The 18,094-nt window shown below is 46.8% G+C and overlaps 1 long non-coding RNA gene across 1 annotated transcript; it reads right to left on the bottom strand.

The window, feature by feature from the left end:
• Nucleotides 1-12,172: 12,172 nt before the first annotated feature.
• Nucleotides 12,173-15,183, bottom strand: LOC127296005 (uncharacterized). Its single transcript, XR_007848218.2, has 5 exons — nt 14,826-15,183; nt 14,414-14,741; nt 14,136-14,285; nt 13,228-13,295; nt 12,173-12,453 (listed from the first exon to the last, which is right to left on the bottom strand). It is a non-coding gene; the product is annotated as an uncharacterized lncRNA (long non-coding RNA).
• Nucleotides 15,184-18,094: the final 2,911 nt, after the last annotated feature.

Here is an 18,094-nt window from a genome sequence, read left to right as displayed (position 1 = left end):
ATCTCAATCCTATGTTTTTCATATTCCTATGGTTTTCCTATCATATGAATCAAATGAGCCTTTAAACTAGGCCTCCGGATCTTGATCAAGGAGAGTGCATGGTTCTTCTTGTTCCCACCAGGAAAGAGCAGACCCGCCGCGACCGGGGTCAGATCAAGGCCTACATATCTAGATCAACACACAACCTCTATTGGTAGCAACCATTAACAGTTTGGATTTAAGAGAGGTTTCAATGATTGAAAGACAGTTTATTTGGGCAAATAGTTTTCCTGAACATACATACGAGAAGCTAGATCGTGTATCAATGAATACTGATTGGGAATGAATATTCTCTATGGTGTCGGTACGTGCTCTTGAACGTATTGTGAATATGACCATTGTCCAATTTTGTTGTCCACCGGATTGCCTAGACCACTATGTAACCGCAGTTTCAAGTTTAAAATCAGATGGCTACATCGTGAGAGCTTTCAGGATATGGTAAAAAAGGTTTGGAAAAGACCTGTTCCGACAACGGAAAAGAACCACTCACTCTCCCGGTAAAGCCCATGCAAACAATTGGGTCGTTGGTTTAGGCATTAGGTTCGAGGTAGCTTAGGACGATGTTTTGGTCCATGAGAGCATATACTCATGGAAAAATAGCAAATATAAAAGACATATGTTAAAATATTTAAAGAACTATGACTTGTTTCATGAACAAAAGACGTACACCCCGGAGTATGTTGTGTCCTAAAATAAATAAATACCAATGATGTAAGAAAGGAAGCAAATCTTGAACAGTTTAAAGTTCCTTACATTTTTTTTTGATGAAAGGTCACCACGGCAAATTTATTGATATTAGATAACAATTACATCCTTCATAAGTTTACTCAGAACATAACTAGGGGTCTCATCTGCCCAATTACAAGTATTTTTGGATCAAAACAAAACCTACCCAAAGTATGAGAAACTACATTCGTTTTTTTGGGGTGGGGGTGGGGGGGGGGGGGGGGGAGTTTAAAGTAGACCTTCCCTATTACTGGTACCGATGCCATACAATTTGCATAAATTCCTGCCGATGAACTCCACCACATTTCCTTGCCATTGCATGCATTCACCACCTCCATTGCGTCTAATTGAGCCCGAACTGCATTGCATCCAATACCTTATGTGAGTGCAAGTCCGTTGTGCATCGGTAACGCTTTCGATGAAGCCACCAAATCAACATGTTGGATATAGACACATGAGCCTGCAATAAATTTACCTCGAGAGTCCCGTATCACCTCTGCAGCCGCCCCAGCTTGTATATCAGCCCGAAAGGCCGCATCCACATTCAACTTCGCGTATTTAGAAAGAGGGCGAGTCCACTTCACTGGTCTTGGGCCAGTAGTACTCCTATGAGATTTAATATAATCTTAGTTTACAACAAGACCAAGAATTGAGGCCACACAGACTTTCACCGGTGCAACGGGATCACCATTTACATTCTGGTGCCTAAACCACCAAGGATACCAACATGTAACTCCAATTACTTCATGTATTCCAATTTGGGGCTGATTCACCATAGTCTGTGTTGGCCGTTGCAATAAAAATTCCAATACTACAGAACCCAATCGACAACTCTAATTGCTTCATTAATAATGGAGGCAAGTCTCAGTTCTTCCCAAATATCTACGGCCGCTGGGTAAAAAACAGGAGATGGTGCACATTCTAGGCAGCTAAACTACATACTGGGCATTTTCCAGAATCACCAATGTGCCTATTCACCAAAACCGATTTTAGAGGAACCGATCCACGTAAGGAATTCCAAAGGAATATTTTTACTTCGCTCAGAATTTGTAACCTCCACATAATTCTCCACACAAGATTTATAGTTGACGGTGAGCCATTTCGTTCCGAACTAGTACGAGGCCCGAACTGGTGCTTCCACTCTACATGGTAGGCTGACTTAACCGTAAACATTCCAGTTTTAGTGTAATTCCACGCTACAAAATCATCAAAAGTTCCTACGGTTAATGATATTTGGAGTATACGATTTGCATCGACTGAACTGAAGATGCTGCGCACAAGTTCCTCATCCAATTGTTATGTGTTTGTGTTAATGAACTCGTCAACCTTGGTATACACCACACTTCTCTGGCGTATCAATGTATCATTCCATATTCACACTATCACCTTTTCCAATCCCAGTTCAAAGTTGCTTAGAGCCTCGCAGGCTTTCCGTCTATTTTCCTAGCGCGCCCATCTACAGCGCAGGAAATCTAGATGCATTCAGCTATGTGCCAGCGATGTTAGGACCGCGAGTAAAGCCCATTCCACTCGAAAAATCAACCCAATTGCACCAAGTATAAGGCCCAATGGGTCCTGAAGCAGCTAGGCGGCAGTTCCCTCTCTTTCAGCGTCCGAACCAGGTTAAAATAGGAAACCCTGAATCATGCACGGATCGGAGCGACGACCCGACTAGACTCTGCAGACTGCACAGTTTAGTTTAAGTGTTTAACAGTAATATGCGAAGAAATATGGCGGAGACTAACATATGCGCGATTTGCAATACGGCCAAAGATTCGTGGAGACATTTTCTCTATTGAATGGCAACATGGCGCGAAGTGTATGGGCCCTGTTTGATGATGATCTAACTGAACACCTGATATCGAACCAAAATGATGATGTAACTTCAAAATCTTGTGTATCACCAAAACGGTCCTCACCCCCCCCCCCCCCCCCCCCCCCCGCATCGCCCTCCTCTGGCGACCAGGGGAACCCTAGCGCCGCCGCCTCTAGATCCCCACCTCCTCCCTCTCTTGCCTCGCCGCCGCCGGAGGGGCCCCGGCAAAGCCGCGCGCGCCCCAGGAAGGTGGCGGCGGGGCGCTTCTTCCCCTCCCGCATCCTCCAGCGAGAAGGAGCTCGCTCGGGCGGGGGGTGAGGCGGCGTGTTGCGGGCGCGACGGCGTTCTGCGGGCGCGGCGGCGTGCTGCGGGCGTGGCGGAGTGCGGCGGGCGCGGCGGTGTCTTGAGGGCGCAGCTGCGACGGTCGGGCGCGGCCGGGCCGGATCTGGGCCGAGCGGGCCGGCTCGGGGCGCGGGCGGACGGGGCATCGCGACGGCGCTGCAGGAAGGCCAGCGCGGGGCCTCTGGCCGTGGAGGTTGGCATAGGCTGCTGGGTGGTGGTGGTGTGCCGGGGCGGAGACCCCGGGCAGCGGCAGCGTCATGGTGGGCGAGGTGGTCGACAGTGCTGGCGCGCAAGATGGCGTGCTTCGGCTTCCCTGCCGGTGAAGGAAGACTCGGTCGCAGGGTGTGCTTGCTCCGGGTGAAAGCTCTGCCCGACTTGGTCGGTGCCGGCGATGGCGACGCCTCAGGGCGCCGTTCCCCTTCTTGGAGGCATCGTCGTGGAGCACTGCCTTCGAGAATTCGTGCCCTCCGGGTGAAAACCCAAGCTCTGGCCTCGGCCGGAGCGGGCTGATACGTCTCCAACGTATCTATAATTTCTGATGTTCCATGCTTCTATTATGACAATACCTACATGTTTTGTTCACACTTTATATCGTTTTTATGCATTTTCCGGAACTAACCTATTGACGAGATGCCGAAGTGCCAGTTCCTGTTTTCTGCTGTTTTTGGTTTCAGAAATCCTCGTAAGGAAATATTCTCGGAATCGGACAAAATCAACGCCCAACATCTTATAATTCCACGAAGCTTAGAACACCGGAGAGACACCAGAGGAGAGGCCCAGGGCCACCACACGTGTGGGCGGCGCGGCCCAAGGGGGGCGCGCGCCCCCCTACTGTGTGGCTGCCCCGCAGCCCCTCCGACTCCGCCTCTTCGCCTATTTAGGCCTCCCTGACCTAAAATATCGACACAGATTGACGAAACACCAGAAAACCTTCCAGAGCCGCCGCCATCGCGAAACTCCAATTCGGGGGATAGAAGTCTCTGTTCCGGCACCCTGCCGGGACGGGGAATTGCCCCCGGAAGGCATCTCCACCGCCATCTCCACCGCCATCTTCACCGCCATCGCTGTCTCCATGATGAGGAGGGAGTAATTCACCCCCGAGGCTGAGGGCTCTGCTGTAGCTATGTGGTTCATCTCTCTCTTTGTGATCTAGTTGAATATCATCTATGCGCTACGCTAGTGATGTTATTAAAGTAGACTATTCCTCCTCCATGATGTAATGTTGACAGTGTGTGCATCATGTAGTACTTGGTATAAGCTATGATTGTGATCTCTTGTAGATTATGAAGTTAACTATTACTATGATGGTATTGATGCAATCTATTCCCCCTTTCATAGTCTGTCGGTGACGGTGTGCATGCTATGTTAGTACTCGGTATAATTGCGTTGGTCTATCATGCACTCTAAGGTTATTTAAATATGAACATCGAATGTTGTGGAGCTTGTTAACTCCGGCATTGAGGTGCTCTTGTAGCCCTACACAATTAATGATGTTTGTCATCCAACAAGAGAGTGTAGAGTGGTTTTATTATGTGATCATTGTTGAGAGTGTCCACTAGTGAAAGTAGGATCCCTAGGCCTTGTTTCCAAACATCGAATCTCCGTTTGTTTACTGTTCTGTTGCATGTTTACTCGCTGCCATATTTTATTCAGATTGCTATTACCACTCATATTCATTCATACCACTTGTATTTCACTATCTCTTCGCCGAACTAGTGCACCTATACATCTGACAAGTGTATTAGGTATGTTGGGGGCACAAGAGACTTCTTGCATTGTGATCGCAGGGTTGCTTGAGAGGGATATCTTTGACCTCTTCCTCCCTGAGTTCGATAAACCTTGGGTGATCCACTTAAGGGAAAACTTGCTGCTGTTCTACAAACCTCTGCTCTTGGAGGCCCAACACTGTCTACAGGAAAAGAAGCGTGAGTAGACATCAAGCTATTTTCTGGCGCCGTTGCCGGGGAGGAAAGGTAAAAGGCACTCACACTCTGGTCCCAGGTAACTAAGTTATTTTCTGGTACCGTTGTAAGTGCTCGAAGCTATTTCCTTTAGATCCTGCAATTCCATCTTTTTGTTTCTTGTTTTTATTTCACTAGTTAGGCATAATGGAAAGCAACATGGAGCTTTTTAATCTTTTTCCTGAGTTAAGACATGGATGGTTTGATGCGAAAATTAAAAAACCTATGGAACATATTAGTATGAACGCTTTGAAGACCATTGTTGCTAATGATATGGAAAATTCTAAGCTTGGGGAAGCTGGTTTTGATGAGCATGATATTTTTAGTCCCCCAAGCATTGAGGAGAAAATTTTCTTTGATGATACTTTGCCTCCTATTTATGATGATTATAATGATAGTAGTCTTTTGGTGCCGCCTACTATGGAGAGTAAATTTTATTATGATTATACTATGCCTCCTACACTTGATGAGAATAATAATGATAGCTAATTTGTTGAATTTGCTCCCACTACAACTAATAAAATTGATTATGCTTATGTGGAGAGTAATAATTTTATGCATATAGCTCATGATAAGAATGTTTCATGTGATAGTTATATTGTTGAATTTGTTCATGATGCTACTGAAAATCTTTATGAGATAGGAAAATATGGTTGTAGAAATTTTCATGTTACTAAAACACCTCTCTATATGCTGAAATTTTTAAAGTTACACTTGTTTTATCTTTCTATGCTTGTTGCATTATGCTTCATGAACTTGTTTATTTACAAGATTCCTTTTCATAGGAAGTGGGTTAGGCTTAAATTTGTTTTGAATTTGCTTTTTTGATGCTCTCTTTTGCTTCAACTCTTATTTCTTGGGAGTGCATCATTAAAATCACTGAGCCCATCTTAATGACTATAAAGAAAGCACTTCTTGGGAGATAACCCATGTTTTTATTTTACTACAGTAATTTTGTTTTATATTTGTGTCTTGGAAGTTGTTACTACTATAGCAACCTCTCCTTATCTTTATTTTATTGCATTGTTGTGCCAAGTAAAGTCTTTGATAGTAAGGTTGATACTAGATTTGGATTACTGCGCAGAAACAGATTTCTGTCTGTCACGAATTTGGGCAGGGTTCTCTGTAGGTAACTCAGAAAAATCTGCGAATTTACGTACGTGATCCTCAGATATGTACGCAACTTTCGTTCAATTTGAGCATTTTCATCTGAGCAAGTCCAGTGCCTCTAAAAAATTCGTCTTTACGGACTGTTCTGTTTTGACAGATTCTGCCTTTTATTTCGCATTGCATGTTTTGCTATGTTTGATGGATTTCTTTATTCCATTAACTTTCAGTAGCTTTGGGCAATGTCCAGAAGTATTAAGAATGATTGTGTCACCTCTGAACATGTGAATTTTTTATTATGCACTAACCCTCTAATGAGTTTGCTTTGAGTTTGGTGTGGAGGAAGTTTTCAAGGGTCAAGAGAGGAGGATGATATATGTCAAGAAGAGTGGAAAAGTCTAAGCTTGGGGATGCCCCCGTGGTTCATCCCTGCATATTTCAAGAAGACTCAAGCGTCTAAGCTTGGGGATGCCCAAGGCATCCCCTTCTTCATCAACAATTTATCAGGTTTCTTCTATTGAAACTATATTTTTATTCCGTCACATCTTATGTACTTTACTTGGAGCATCTGTGTGCTTTTATTTTTGTTTTTGTTATCTTCATTCTCTGAATAAATGCTTGTGTGGGAGAGAGACATGCTCCGCTGGTTCATATGAACACATGTGTTCTTAGCTTTTAATGTTCATGGCGAAGGTTGAAACTGCTTCGTTAATTGTTATATGGTTGGAAACAGAAAATGCTACATGTGGTAATTGGTATGATGTCTTGAATAACTTGATACTTGGCAATTGTTGTGCTCATATAGATTATGTTTAAGCTCTTGCATCATATACCTTGCACCTATTAGTGAAGAAATACATAGAGCTTGCTAAAATTTGGTTTGCATGATTGGTCTCTCTAAGGTCTAGATATTTTCTAGTAAAGTGTTTGAACAACAAGGAAGACAATGTAGAGTCTTATAATGCTTGCAATATGTTCTTATGTAAGTTTTGTTGTACTAGTTCATACTTGTGTTTGCTTCAAACAACCTTGCTAGCCTAAGCCTTGTATTGAGAGGGATTACTTCTCATGCATCCAAAATCCTTGAGCCAAAAACTATGCCATTTGTGTCCACCATACCTACCTACTACATGGTATTTTTCTGCCATTCCAAAGTAAATTGCTTGAGTGCTACCTTTAAAATTCCATTCTTTGTCTTTGCAATATATAGCTCATGGGAAAAATAGCTTAAAAACTATTGTGGTATTGAATATGTACTTATGTATCTTATTTCCTAATAAGTTGCTTGTTGAGCGATAACCATGTTCCTGGGGACGCCATCAACACTTTGTTGAGAATCATGTGAGTTGCTATGCATGTTCATCTTGTCTGAAGTAAGGGTGATTTATCATGAGTTGAATGGTTTGAGTATGCATATTGTTAGAGAAGAACATTGGGCCGCTAACTAAAGCCATGATCCATGGTGGAAGTTTCAGTTTTGGAGAACAATCCTCAATCTCTTATGAGAATATTATTTGTGGTTGAATGCTTATGCATTAAAGAGGAGTCCATTATATGTTGTCTATGTTGTCCCGGTATGGATGTCTAAGTTGAGAATAGTCAAAAGCGAGAAATCCAATGCGAGCTTTCTCCTTAGACCTTTGTACAGGCGGCATAGAGGTACCCCTTTGTGATACTTGGTTAAAACATATGTATTGCGATGATAATCCATGTAAATCCGAGCTAATTAGGACAAGGTGCGGGCACTATTGGTAATCTATGCATGAGGCTTGCAACTTGTAGGATATAATTTACATAATGCATATGCTTTATTGCTACCGTTGACAAAATTGTTTCTTGTTTTAAAAATAAAAGCTCTAGCACAAACATAGCAATCCATGCTTCCCTCTTCAAAGGGCCATTCTTTTACTTTTATGTTGAGTCAGTTCACCTACTTCTTTCTGTCTTAGAAGCAAACACTTGTGTTAACTGTGCATTGATTCCTACATACTTGCTTATTGCACTTATTATATTACTTTGTGTTGACAATTATCCATGAGATATGCATGTTGAAAGTTGAATGCAACCGCTGAAACTTAAATGTTCCTTTGTGTTGCTCCAATGCCTTTACTTTGCATTTATTGCTTTATGAGTTAACTCTTATGCAAGATTTATTGATGCTTGTCTTGAAAGTACTATTCATGAAAAGTCTTTGCTATATGATTCAGTTGTTTAGTCATTGTCTTTACCATTGCTTTGAATCACTTCATTCATCTCATATGCTTTACATTAGTATGATCAAGATTATGTAAGTAGCATGCCACTTCAGAAATTATTCTTTTATCGTTTACCTACTCGAGGACGAGTAGGAACTAAGATTGGGGATGCTGATACGTCTCCAACGTATCTATAATTTCTGATGTTTCATGCTTGTTTTATGACAATACCTACATGTTTTGTTCACACTTTATATCGTTTTTATGCATTTTCCGGAACTAACCTATTGACGAGATGCCGAAGTGCCAGTTCCTGTTTTCTGCTGTTTTTGGTTTCAGAAATCCTAGTAAGGAAATATTCTCGGAATCGGACGAAATCAACGCCCAACATCTTATAATTCCACGAAGCTTCCAGAACACTGGAGAGACACCAGAGGAGAGGCCCAGGGCCACCACACGTGTGGGCGGCGCGACCTAAGGGGGGGCGCGCCCCCTACTGTGTGGCTGCCCTGCAGCCCCTCCGACTCCGCCTCTTCGCCTCTTTAGGCCTCCCTGACCTAAAACATCGACACGGATTGACGAAACACCAGAAAACCTTCCAGAGCCGCCGCCATCGTGAAACTCCAATTCGGGGGACAGAAGTCTCTGTTCCGGCACCCTGCCGGGACGGGGAATTGCCCCCGGAAGGCATCTCCACCGCCATCTCCACCGCCATCTTCACCGCCATCGCTGTCTCCATGATGAGGAGGGAGTAATTCACCCCCGAGGCCGAGGGCTCTGCTGTAGCTATGTGGTTCATCTCTCTCTTTGTGATCTAGTTGAATATCATCTATGTGCTACTCTAGTGATGTTATTAAAGTAGACTATTCCTCCTCCATGATGTAATGTTGACAGTGTGTGCATCATGTAGTACTTGGTATAAGCTATGATTGTGATCTCTTGTAGATTATGAAGTTAACTATTACTATGATGGTATTGATGCAATCTATTCCCCCTTTCATAGTCTGTCGGTGACGGTGTGCATGCTATGTTAGTACTTGGTATAATTGCGTTGGTCTATCATGCACTCTAAGGTTATTTAAATATGAACATCGAATGTTGTGGAGCTTGTTAACTCCGGCATTGAGGTGCTCTTGTAGCCCTACACAATTAATGATGTTTGTCATCCAACAAGAGAGTGTAGAGTGGTTTTATTATGTGATCATTGTTGAGAGTGTCCACTAGTGAAAGTAGGATCCCTAGGCCTTGTTTCCAAACATCGAATCTCCGTTTGTTTACTGTTCTGTTGCATGTTTACTCGCTGCCATATTTTATTCAGATTGCTATTACCACTCATATTCATTCATACCACTTGTATTTCACTATCTCTTCGCCGAACTAGTGCACCTATACATCTGACAAGTGTATTAGGTGTGTTGGGGACACAAGAGACTTCTTGCATTGTGATCGCAGGGTTGCTTGAGAGGGATATCTTTGACCTCTTCCTCCCTGAGTTCGATAAACCTTGGGTGATCCACTTAAGGGAAAACTTGCTGCTGTTCCACAAACCTCTGCTCTTGGAGGCCCAACACTGTCTACAGGAAAAGAAGCGTGAGTAGACATCACGGGCGACGGCGGCGGTCTCGTTGCTTCCCTTCTTGGAGGCGTCGTCTTTGGAGGGCATGAGCTTCACTCGGCTAGGGCGGTGTTTGCCGGGCTGCGTTGCCTTACCGTCTCCGTTGGAGGATGCCGAGGCGGCGGCCTCGGGTAGGTGGCTGTGAGCCGGGGCGGCGGCCCCGGAAGGCGGTGCGGCAGCATCTCTATGGTGCAGGGATGCGGCTTGTCATGGCTTGGGTGGCGACCCTGGCCGTGTGGGCGGTAGGGCAGTCGGCTCGGTCGGACGCGTCCTGGTGGGGACGGTCGGACGTTATGTTGGGGCGGCGGCCCCGGATGAGATGGTGTGATGCCCGTGGTCTGCGGCCTTTGCCCTGTGCAGCTTGGGTTGCGGGTGAACGGTTCGTGCGGCGTTGCAGCTCGACAGCGAGCGGTGGTACGTCGGGGCGGCGGCCCCGGAAGGTGGTGGTCTTTGTGGACGCGCAGGGCGCGATGGAGCAGCGGTATGTCGGAGCGGCGGCTCCGAATGTTCTTCATCTTCGAGGGTGCTCGACCTTGGGTCGCTTGGGCGATAAGGTGACTCTCGACGGTGGGCTTGGGCGGCAACGACAATGATGCTGAGCATGGTTTGGTTGCCGCAAGACCGTGTTAGTCGGCTCCGTCCCGGCGTGTCCGAATGTCTTCAGGTTGGCCTCCTCTTGTTGTGAAGTCGAAGCTTCCTTTGGGTGATGTACGATGACCTTCGAGGGTGGTCCGACGGTGAAGGTCCTTTTTGGCGCAGGTCTTGTGCATCTCCTCTCCGCGGCTCGTCGTCAGAATCAGAGCTACCACCCTTTTCTTGGGGAGCCATCTGTTTGGCATAGGCCAACTCGAGCTTCGCGTTAGTGTATCTTATGTGGGTAGCCAGGGTGGCTCGGTGTGCCTTCGCGGCGTCGTGTGGGTGGGTGTGGGCTTGGCCCGTCATTGTAGGTTTTTGCCCGGTTTTCTCCTAAAAATCGGGCACCTTCTGCTTAATTAATGGATGAGGCAAAGCTTTTGCCTCCGTTTCAAAAAAAAAAATGATGATGCAAAGGTATGGATGTTCTGGTTGTTTGAAACTTTAAACTGATCTGGCAAGTATGCTTGTTATGCTATGGGAAATATGGTGGGCAAGACGAAAGGCAATTCATGATCATCAATTCCAAAGGCCCATCTCAACTTTATGATTTGTTAACAAGTACCTCGAGGAGCTAGATGTTGCTTTGAAGAAACCCTCAGCGTTAGCTGGTCACGTTCCTAGGGAAGCAAACAAGGAAGCATGGACATCTCCAACATCTGTAAAAGTTGTTGTTGATGGTGGGTTGTCTCGCTAGAGAAGTCACGGAGCTGCGGCGATCTGCAGGGATGAAGCTGGGATGTATATTGGTGCATCTTATAGAAAGGGATGCAACTCATAATGTATTGATTGGGTGCATATACCGTTATATATATAGACCACGTCCTCGACTATAAGGAGGCATGCCAATAATAAATACAAAGATATGTATCGCTATACATAACTACAGAAGATACACATCCGGATATACAAGGATATGTATCTCAACACCCTCCGCAGTCGACGCGTCACCTGGTCGAACGCATAGACTGAACCGGAACTCCTCAAATGATGCCGTAGGGAGACCCTTGGTCATGATATCCGCAAATTGTTGGGAGGTGGGCACATGAAGTACTCGAATGTGTCCAAGGGCCACCTGTTCCCGAACAAAGTGGATGTCCAGCTCAATATGCTTGGTGCAGCGATGGTGGACCGGGTAGGCGGAGAGGTTGACGGCGGAGACACTACAACAAATATGTTGACTTACGACCCTCTATTTTTGTCACTGAATCGTCACTACATTTAATCTACGACGTTTCTATGACAAAAAATAAATCGTCAAAAACGGAGCGTCAGGAATCAACCAAAATGACCTTTCATTTTAAATCGTCATGATAATCTATGACGATATTGCATCGTCGTAACATCTATGACGATCCAATATTGTCGTTGGCGTTCTAACCATGCCACATCAGATCCTACGTGGCCAATCTGACGTGGCAAAATTGTGACGAAATGAAATCATCATAATCCGAAATCAGCCCAATCCACTTCAGTGTCCTACATGGGCCAAGCCCAAAACTTCCAAGATTTTTTCTAAGGCCACCTATTTTGATTCATTTACGTTTTGGGTCATAGCCTTTCCAAAGCCTTTTTATTTTCTGGGCTTGGCCTTTTTCTAGACCATTTCCTTCCTGGGTCTGCACCTTTTATGATCCATTTCATTTTTTGGGCCTAGGCCTCTTTATGGTCCACTTCAATTTTTGGCCTTGTAATTTCAGCCCTTGTAACAAATACAATAAAGCAAATCGAAACATACTGACATTCAATCCATCAATGGATTTGATTACTCTACAATTTTGTAGTCAAAACAGCATGTACACTCAAACAATACTTCATTTCACTATACAAAACAATATTTCATAAGAACCAGCAACCAAAAAATGCATTGCTTGCAGAAATAACAAGGACTCTTCTCAGCCATTTATTGTCCACCGTCATTGCAAGGTTAACTGGACAGTTCTAGAAGCGCATCTGGACCTGGTCAGGAGTACTCAACTTGGTTCTGTACACAACTTTGAGGAAGGCAGCGAAGCTATCCTGCAAACACATGAAAATCAAGTCAAAATGTGGACGATCTACAAAACTTCTAATATTGGAACCATTAATTTTTTTAGCCAGACAATACCATTGTAATCCTTATACTTATAGAATGTTCATTGAACAGCTTACAGTGTACATATAGTAGAACTTAAAAGATGCAAGCCTCTGAACATTAAAGATCATAAAAATTACCACCACACACTTTTAGCCAGGATCAAACAAGATTCACGTGAAAAAAGAGTGTAGTGATCAAGTGCAGAGATATGTGAAATTCAAATTAAAGCATTGAATCTCCATCTACGGTTTGCCATGCAAGCAGATGTATGAATTATGATACATATGAAGAGAATACACAGATTGGAAATAATGCATATTCAAACCCTAAAACAGGATTTTGACATACAAATAGATCACATCACATGTCCCACAGGGAATTATATTTTCAGGGATCAATCAAATATTGAATTGACAAATATATTCAAAATATCACAAGTTGGGTGTGTGGTAAAACATTCTTCACTCATAAATATATCTCTTTCATAAGACCAAAGAACTATGTTTAACTTATTAGATGGTGTGGATAAATGTTGAGGAGTCTTTTTTTGCTTCCAATCCATTTGGTCAGTCTAGAAAGTAGGGAAAGGTAGCATGCTCATGCATCTCAAAGTTTGTATTTACATTTTCCTCTTGGATGGCACGAATAGTTTAACCTGAAATACTATGAATGAATATCCAAAAGAAGATTGAACAGTTTCTGGACAGGATATTCACCTTATTGAGCTGTATAGCTGGTTCAGCATATCTTCCTTTGCTTTGTCAACTTGGCAAAACAAAATCGCCTGATAAGCAAGTAAGGATTTTATTTTTAAGAAAACTTGCCGGAAACTAGAATTGCATAATAACACTCTTATTATCAAACTGAGAAGAAATAGAAAAAATAGCCCTGAAAACTTTGACATGAGTTGAAATATTGCAAGCAGAAGCAGGCCAGAAAAGAGTATCTGAATTATGCTAACGCTAGAGAATTATATAATATGTCACATGCAGTTCACCATGGCAGTAACAGAGATATCTGATGCATACATGCAACCATCAATTATGAAAAAGGAAGACCAGAGAGGAAGTTAAGACTGAACATCATTTGCGCAATCCGTTGTCACAGCACAAGTCTAGCTAGAACTGCTTGTGCATGAAACTAGTATTAGTGAGGAGATGCTACAGCCCTACAAGTTTTCAGGAGAATAATAATGTACCACAAACAACAGGCATAGATCCTGCAACAGCAAGTTTCAAGGTTTTCAAACATCTCATCTAATGTCACTGCATTATTCTAGTATAATAACCAAATTAAAAACATCACTTACTGTAACCAAATTCTGCTACTTCTTACTGTGACTAGAGATGTTCTGATCAATACCAGTGGAAATATTCTCAGTAGTGCAAATAAAACAGTTCGCATGGTACTCAAAAAGAGGTATGCAAAAACACGATGCATCAAATAATTGGTCTTAATTTACATTTTCTTTGCAACAAAAAGAATGCTAATTTTAGCAGAACTATAATAATCAGATGCATATTCCAGTAGACAGAACATAGTCAACATAATTTAATTTCACGTCACAAGCAAGGAGTAGCAAATTGCAGTCAGTTAGCAAGGAAGAGGTGGAGCAGTGACTGACCCGGTTGGAGGCCTTGCCTCTGCCCTTGGAGACGACCCTGATGCACCAACACTCCTCGTCAAGCACGCCGCTACTGGCCAGCCTCTGGTCCGCCATGACAACCTCCACCGGGCGCTATATCACATCCCAGAGATTCTCCTTGGGGTTCTTCTGCAAACCCAATCAAATCCCAATTCACTCAGAGCTCTCGCAACCGTCAGATTCGAGAACCCACAGGGGAAAGTCGACAGGGGATCGCTGGATCGAGAGAGAAAGAAGCAGCAAAGTAAGGAGGGTACCTTGTCCGCGTAGAGTTGTACTTGTCGGTGAAGTCCGGTCGGTGCCTACACCGGCGTCGGTGAGGAAGGTCCAGCCGAAGACTCGAAAGGCAATCGGCAGGTCCTCCTCTACGGAGGCGACGTACCGTCGACGTCGTCATCTGCTGGGATCCACGAGAGAGAAATCGAGGGAAAGAGGTTCGATGGGATCTGAGAGGAGAATGCATAAGCGATTTCGTCGTGGCTTTGTAGCCGCCCGCCGTAAGCGAATTCAGAGGCGACAGATCGATGCTGTGATCCACCTCCGACCCGTCCAGATCATGCTCCAGTGTTGGCTCGGGCTACACACCTGAATGGGGGTTGTAGAGAGATTGAGAGAAACCAAGCAAATGGGGATGGAGGGAGAGGGGTAAGCGAGTGGAGCCGGTGGTACCTCGATCTGATGCCGTATGACTCGGGCCGCGCGGACTCGGTGAAGTCACCAGTTCAGGGAGCCAGGGCGATGCGGGATCTGGTGCCGTCTGGAGAAGATAGATGTGCCCCAGGACGCGCGCCGCCACCGCCGAGGCCGTCCATCTCGGCATGGGCACGGTGGATCCGCCACCGCGGGCAACGATGGGAGTGACGGTGAGCGCGCAGCGATATGGAGCTGGAGGATAGAAGGGGACCTGGCTCACGAGGTGAATCCAACGGGGACGGCTGCGATCGAGGTTCTCTCCTCATGGGGGGCGAGGAGCGGCGGCGGCGGCGGCGGTGTATGTGGGAGAGGTAGGGTTTCGTTCATCAAGGGTGGGTGGACCGGACTTAAACAAAAATTTGGTTGGCTCGCGGATGCGGCCTTGGCGGGACTTTGCAAAAAATTTCGTTTCTTGAGCGGGGAAAGAGAGTGGCTGGCGCGGTATAATTTTTGGACGATTTTCTTCCATATGCAGTAACTCTCAGCTTATTCGACAAGTTGCCACCGGGTTTTAAAAAAAAACAAGCTGCCACCGGTATAAAGTTTTGAGTTTCCATATTACAGTGATTTTTTGAATATATCATTCTATTTTAACATGTAAGTATAATTGACACGTAGACATGCCACATAGGCAAAAAATGATGAGTTGGATGTGACACATGGACATGCCATGTAAGCAAAAAATGATGAGTTGATTGCTTCATATACCTACGACGATCTAAATTGGTCATAATTTTCTACAAATAAGGTCCTAGCCCACCGTTGTTTGGAATATGACGATTTCAGGTCAAGAAATAATGACGTTCTCTCCTCAAATCATCATGATTCTTTTAGAGTTTTGCCTCCCTAAACAGCTTACGACCAATCACTGTGAAATTGTCATAGATTTTTGACGATTTTGCTGAGGGTCATTGAGAAAATGTCACAAGTTAACACATTTCTTGTAGTGAGACGTTGTCGCAATAGACCACAATGGCTTTGGCAATAGGACATGAGAGCTCAATGAGGAGTTGCCGCAGCCAATAGACCTCGGCAACCGCGTTAGCAACAGCCCGGTACTCCGCTTCGGCACTGGAGCGAGAGACCATGGGTTGTCGCTTAGACGACCAGGAGATGAGCGAAGGTCCGAAGTAGACGCAGTAGCCAGACGTGGAGCGACGCGTGTCGGGGCAGCCTGCCCAATCGGCGTCCGAGTAGGCGACGATGTCCGTGGCGGTGGAGGCGTGGAGGGAGAGGCCGAAGTCCATGGTGCCATGAATGTAGTGGAGGATCCGCTTGACCGCAGCCCAATGAGTATCCCGTGGAGCATGCATGTGAAGGCACACCTGCTGGATAGCATACTGCGGCTCGGGGCGGGTCAAGGTGAGGTACTGCAGGGCACCGACGATGGAGCGATAAAATGACGCTTCCGTGGCCAACGAACCATCCGTGGCGGAGAGCTTGGACTCCATGTCGACAGACGTGGCCGCGGGTTTGTAATTAAGCATACTGGCGCGGTCCAGGAGCTCGTGGGTGTACTTGCGCTGATGAAGGAAGAAGCCGTCGGTGCGACGTACGACCTCGATGCCGAGGAAGTAGTGCAGGGGCCCCAAGTCCTTGAGGGCAAACTCAGCGCGAAGACGCTAGGTGATCTATCGCAGGAGGTCCATCGAGCTGGCCATCAAGATGATGTCGTCGACGTAGAGCAGCAGGTACGCGGTGGTGGCACCATTGTTATACACAAACAGCGAGGCATCGGAGCGGGTGGAGCGGAAGCCGAGTTGGTGAAGAAACGTTGCGATGCGTTGGTACCAGGCGCGTGGGGCCTGCTTGAGCCCGTATAACGAGCGCGAGAGCAGGCACACAAGGTCGGGGTGGGCGCTGTCGATGAAACCCGTGGGCTGCTAGCAGAAGACCTGCTCCTCGAGATGGCCGTAAAGGAAGGCGTTGGAGACGTCCATCTGGTGCACGAGCCACGCACGGGAGACCGCGAGCTGAAGGACGGTGCAGATCGTCCCGGGCTTGACAACCGGGGTGAAGGTGTCGGTGAAGTCGACGCCGGCACGCTGGCGAAAGCCACAAACCACCCACTGCACCTTGTGACGGTCGAGAGTACCGTCTGGATGGAACTTGTGCTTGAAGACTCACTTCTCGGTGATGATGTTGGCGTGAGGGGGTCGGGGAACAAGCATCCATGTCTAGTTCCGCTGCAGGGCGTCGAACTCGTCCTGCATGGCCGCAAGCCACTGTGGGTCGCGGAGGGCACCGGGGCAGAGGCAGGCAGGGGCGATGGCGTGGATGGTGAAGGCGCGGAAGTTGACGCGGTGCAGACGTACTCATCCGAGGGGTACCGCGTGCTCGGGACGCGAATCCCTGCACGGGCGCGCGTGAGGGCCCCTGTGGCCGGCGGCGGAGGAGGCGGAGACGGAGCCGGAGGTGAAGCCGGAGGCGAGGCGTCGCTCGGCGAAGATGGCGCGGCGCCCGAGCTGAGGCTCGAGGGCGACGCAAGCGGCGTCGAGGCAGATGAACCCGGCGAGGGGGCGTCGCCCGGCGAAGATGGCGCGGCGCCCGACCTGAGGCTCGAGGGCGATGTAGGCGGCGTCGAGGCGGGCATCGGCGCAGGTGTCGGCACGGGTGTCGGCGTGGGTTCACCTGAGACATGGCTCGAGGGTGACCCAGAGGGTGGCGAGGCAGCGCCCGAGCCAGAGCTCAAGGGCGCGGCGGAGAACGACGAGGCAGTGCCCGAGTCCGAGCTCGAGGGCACTGCAGCCGGCGGACCTGCAGGGGGTCGACACGGGGACCATCAGTAGTCGAAGGAGGAGTGGCGACCACCTGTCTCTGTGCAAAAGGAAAGCAATGCTCATCAAAGTACACTGCCGGGAAGTGATGACGCGGTGAGAAACCCGTCATAGCAGCGGTAGCCTTTGGTGTTAGCCGGGTAAACGAGGAAAACACGAGGAACGGAACGAGGGGCGAGTTTATGAGGAGTGGTGGCAGCGATACTAGGATAACAACGACAACCGAAAATCCGAAGACCGCCGTAGGATGGAGGGGAACCGTAAAGGAGGTGATGAGGTGCATAGTTCCAGCGGGGACGACACGGACGAAGGTTGACAAAGAGGGTGGCGGTGGCTAAGGCGTCAGGCCAAAAGGTGGGGGGAACATGGCTGTGGAATAGGAGTGTGCGGAGGCAGTCGTTGAGGGTGCGGAGGATACGCTCGGCGTGACCATTTTGTTGGGACGTGTATTGCGGTGACCCAGCATAC

The sequence above is a fragment of the Lolium perenne genome, chromosome 4, assembly GCF_019359855.2.
Source record: "Lolium perenne isolate Kyuss_39 chromosome 4, Kyuss_2.0, whole genome shotgun sequence".
In the NCBI taxonomy this organism is placed as follows: domain Eukaryota; kingdom Viridiplantae; phylum Streptophyta; class Magnoliopsida; order Poales; family Poaceae; genus Lolium; species Lolium perenne.
The sequence above is the reverse complement of the archived record's forward strand: the minus strand, read 5'-3'. Positions and strand labels throughout refer to the sequence as shown.